Source organism: Salmo trutta, unplaced genomic scaffold, assembly GCF_901001165.1.
Source record: "Salmo trutta unplaced genomic scaffold, fSalTru1.1, whole genome shotgun sequence".
NCBI lineage: Eukaryota > Metazoa > Chordata > Actinopteri > Salmoniformes > Salmonidae > Salmo > Salmo trutta.
The window spans coordinates 12,501-17,500 of record NW_021822243.1 but is presented as its reverse complement, the minus strand read 5'-3'; the positions used below and the strand labels follow the sequence as shown (position 1 = coordinate 17,500).

The 5,000-nt window shown below is 34.6% G+C and overlaps 1 non-coding gene across 1 annotated transcript in view; it reads right to left on the bottom strand.

Moving 5' to 3' along the window:
- Positions 1-4, bottom strand: part of LOC115181333 (5S ribosomal RNA) — a 119-nt gene extending 115 nt beyond the window's left edge. The window contains exon 1 of the ribosomal RNA XR_003873363.1: positions 1-4. This exon is cut by the window's left edge and continues 115 nt beyond it. This is a non-coding gene — a ribosomal RNA (5S ribosomal RNA).
- Positions 5-5,000: the final 4,996 nt, after the last annotated feature.

Here is a 5,000-nt window from a genome sequence, read left to right as displayed (position 1 = left end):
AAACGATAAACAATCTCTTGGTACAACATATATAGTCAAAGTGAGTCTGATAAACAGACTGCATTTTGCAGCAGGAAGATGCATTTAGTCAATTCATCATTAAATGCTTACTACAAGGCAGTGTTGCTGATGAAATAGTGTAAGAGCACACCCTCGTGGACAAAAAGCTTACAGCACCTGGTATTCCCAGGCGGTCTCCCATCCAAGTACTAACCAGGCCCGACCCTGCTTAGCTTCCGAGATCAGACGAGATCGGGCGTACCTTTTTTTTTTTTTTTTTATCTTTTATTATGAAAAATACATAATATTTACAATATTCAATCAATAATAAAAAAGGATGAACAATTCATCCTTTTACAAAATCAAAAAAGAAAAGAAAACCAATTAAAAACACAATCATTCACTAAAACCAATTAATAATTAAAAACAAGTTTTTCATTTAAATCAATTTCAATAAAAGTACTCCCCCACACAAACAGCTTTTCAAAATTGCATCCACTATATTTATATACTACTTCTATATCTTTCTCTAAAATACTTCTAAATAAAACCTCCACATTCACAATTTTACCTTCATAATGTCCTAGATTCCTTCTTTGTCTTACAGCGTATCTAGCATGACTAAGAACAAAATTCATTAAATTAATATTAAAAACTTTGCTTTTTCCATTTAAACCAAAGAGAAACAACCTCCTCCACTCAACCCCATTAACAATATCTTCTCCCCAATGTTGTACTAAAATCCTCTTTAAAAACTTATGAAACTCTTCCAATCTACTGCATTCAACAAAAAAGTGCATAAAATTTTCCACCCCCGTACCACAAATATCACATTCTCTTTTGATATTTCTATTTATTTGATGTAAAACCATATTCGTAAAAATCCTATTATGTTTCAATTTAAAATCATTATCTTCACATTCTATAGCATTATATTTTACATTAACATTCTTCCATATTGATTTCACATCTATATTTGTAAACACCCTAGACCACACTTTTTCTGAAGCAGGAGCTTTTGTCTCTTTTAAAATACATTTTCTATAAACCATTTTAACTTTTAAACCTGATAAAACATGTTTCTCCCCATTACTTTCATAGTATAAAACCGGTAAACCCTTAGCTCTCTCAACCACCTCTGTATTTATTAAAAGCACCCATTCCTCAGGAATACACCCTAAAATTCTCTTATACATATTTTCTACAGTAGTTTTGCTGATTTCATCATCCACTTCACAAACATTATCATAAATAGCTTGAACAGGAAGAAACCCCGGAATGACCTCATATAAAATGTCCCCAATCTGTCTCATCCCAGCCCTCATAAAATATTTACAAAACACCATCTTATTATTATATTGTATCTTGGGATTTAAAAAAATTGGCTGATTTAAAATATTGTCTAAAATGGTACACTCATAATAAATATTTGGTAAAAACTCCCCCCAAGCCTCAAACACTTCTCTATAAAACAATGGTATATTACCTAACATTTCTTTTTTCATACACATCAATAAAGCATTGTCCCCCATCCTCCCAACCTCCTGCAAATACTCCTTAAAAAATCTTTTCCATCCATAATCTAGTTCACCATATAAATATTTCCGTACCATTTTAACTCTAATTGCTTTTTTCCTCACATTTAAATCCACCAACTTCAAACCCCCCTCCTCATAACCTGCAATCAAAGTTTTAAAAGAAATTTTCACTCCTTTCCCATCCCATAAAAAATCTACTAAAATCTTATTCATTTCAGATAAAACCCATTCTGGTACATCTAAAACATTCATGACATGAATAAAAATTGACATCAGTAAAGAATTTACAACAATTACTTTCCCTTTTAATTTCAAAGCCCTCCCCCTCCACATATTTACCACCTTCCTAACTTTGTTTATAACCCCACTCCATGTTAGATCCCTAGCTTCTTGTTCCTTCACCCCTAAAAACACACCTAACACCTTAAAATAATCATTTACCACCTTAAAAGGAAAAGTCCCCTCATTAATCTTCCCAACATGCATTATTACTGACTTCTCCATATTCACTTTTGCTCCTGAGGCTTTCTCATATACTTTAAAACATTCCATCACCCTTTTAACACTTCCCTCATCTCTAACTGTTATTGTGGTATCGTCTGCATATTGATGAATTAAACTAAAACCTCCTTGCGGAGTCTCTACACAATTTATAAAATGATCTTTTTTAAGGTATGCCGCTAAGGGTTCTACCGATAAAACAAATAATAAAGCTGATAAAGGGCACCCCTGTCTCACTGATCTCTCAAGAATAAAAGAATCTGTTAAAACCCCATTACATTTAACCCTACTTTTAGCCTTTCTATATAATAATTTTATCCATCCTATTATTCTATTTCCAAACCCATATTTTTCTAGTACCCTAAACATAAAATCATGTTCCACCCTGTCAAAAGCTTTATTAAAATCTATACTTAAAACAATTCCCCCTATCTTATCACTATTCATTTTATTTATCACATCTCTAAGTGTATTTATGGTATCTGCTATATCTCTTCCTGGCACACTATAATTTTGTGTAGGTGCTATAATATCATTTAAAACCATCTTCATCCTATTTGCCAGTATCTTAGCTAAAATCTTATAATCTGAGTTTAATAAACTAATTGGCCTATAATTTTCTAGTTTCAATTTGCTCCCCTTATTTTTATATAAAATCGATATCAGCCCTGTCACCATGGAGTCTGAAACATTATTATTATCTTCCATATATTGATATACTTCCAATAAAATCGGTGCTAAAAGACTTTCATACATTTTATAAAACTCTGCAATTAGTCCATCTACTCCAGGACTTTTATTTATTTGTAAACCCTTAATTGCATCTTTCACTTCATCCACTGTTATCTTCCTATCACACATTTGCTTATCCTCAACACCAATTTGCACATCCACACTATTTAAAATCTCTTTTACACACCCCTCATCCACCTCCCCTTTCTTAAATAAATCCTTATAAAAATTCTGTACAGTTTCTAATATCTCAACATAATCATTTACCACTTCACCCTTTACATTCTCAATCTCATTAATATATGATTTCATCTGTTTAGTTTTCTCTAAACCAAGAAAAAATGACGTACATTTCTCCCCTTCTAAAACATATTTTGCCCTACTTCTAATAATTGCACCCTTACACTTATCTATTTCACATTTGCTCAATTGTGCTTTTAAATCTAAAAACCTTTCAATATTATAGTTAGGATCAATATCACATTTCCTCATTTCTTCATTCAGTTTTGTTCTTAAAAAATGTTCTTCTCTTGTCATCCTACTCCTCTTCTTCCTTGCATATCTAATACTAAAAACTTTTATTTTTTCCTTAACATTTTCCCACCACTGACACTTATCATTCCCTTTTTGCTTATCCTCCATTTCATTTTCTATCAAAGATTTAAGTTGTTTCCCGTATTCCTCATCACCTAAATACCCTGCATTCATACACCATATTCCCCCCCTTTCCTTTCCTTATCTAACCCCACCGAAAATGTTAACCCAGCATGATCACTAAAAGTTGTAAAAATATATTTAATATCTTTCATAAAATTCCTTAACCCTTCATTTACTAAAACCAGATCTATCCGTGTCTGTTTCAATTCCCCTAAAACCACCTGCCTTCTAGAAAATTCTCTCTTGTTCGGATTCTCGTCCCTCCATATATCAATCAAATTATTTTCAAACATCATCTTCCTTAAAACCCCCCTAGATACGTCACTTCTAAAAATAGCTCCCCTTGTCATATCTAGTCTATCCATTTTTACATTAAAATCCCCAACTAAAATACAGTTACCCTTGCACCATTTCCCTAATTCTAAAAATAAATTCCTTCTCTCTATTTCATTATTCGGCGCATAAATATTTATAATTCTAAAAACCCTACTCATATACTCAAAATCTAAAATTAAAATCCTCCCATTATTATCATTATATATCTTCTTCACATTTTCTACTACATCCTTCCTTAATAAAATTGCAACCCCACATGAATTCCCCCTGCCATTGTTTACATAAATAAAATCCCTCCATATTTTTTGTACTTCTAAAACACACATATTATCCCAGTGCGTCTCTTGAATACATAACATTTCAGAATTCTTCATTTGTACTATTCTATTAAATTTTCCTATTGTTCTCACACCATTTGCATTTATCGACATTATTTTGACCATACTAATAAATAATAAAATTATAAAATATAATTTCATTATGCTCTACCTTTTATCCAGTTTCTTTCCTCTTCCACCCTTTCTCTCCCCCCCCTCCCGCTGCTTTCCTCTTCCTGTATCCTCCTGTCGTTCTTTCAAACTTTTCCCCATCATCCGTGTCCGATATCTCCTCCAAGTCCATCTCATCCAGCCAACTTGTCTTCTTTACACCCTCATCCGTCCTGCTCCCCGCGCTCATCGCCGCCTCCAATACAGTCGCCGTGCTCCCCGTGTTCATCGCCGTTTCTGGAATATTCGTTGTGCTCCCCGTGTTCATCGCCGTTTCTGGTATGTTCGTTGTGCTCCCCGTGTTCATACCCGTCTCTGTTATTGTCATTAAATTTAAACCCCTCTCCATTTCTTCACCCCCCGAGGTACTTGTTTGTGCTGTGCTTTCCCCCAAAACCTGTGAGTCCCCCGTGCTTCCCCCCAGTCCACTCCCCCCCTCCTCCTGAAAACTCCATCTTCTTATTTCCGAATCCATGCTGCTCCCAATTTCGTTCATCTTCTGGTCTTCCTTCTTCTCCCTTCTTCCTTCCTCCGTCTCTCCACCCTCCACCACGTCCTCTCCTCCATCTTCTTCTCCTTCTTCCGACAGTACAACTGCTTCCTCGAATAGTACTTGACTCCCCTCTTCAGTCATAACCTCTCCACAGTTGCACTCCGTCAATCTCTTTCTGCATCTGCCACAAAAATTCCTTTCCTTTTCTCCGATACATTCTCTAGCGTAATGGCCTTGATTACCGCACTTAAAGCA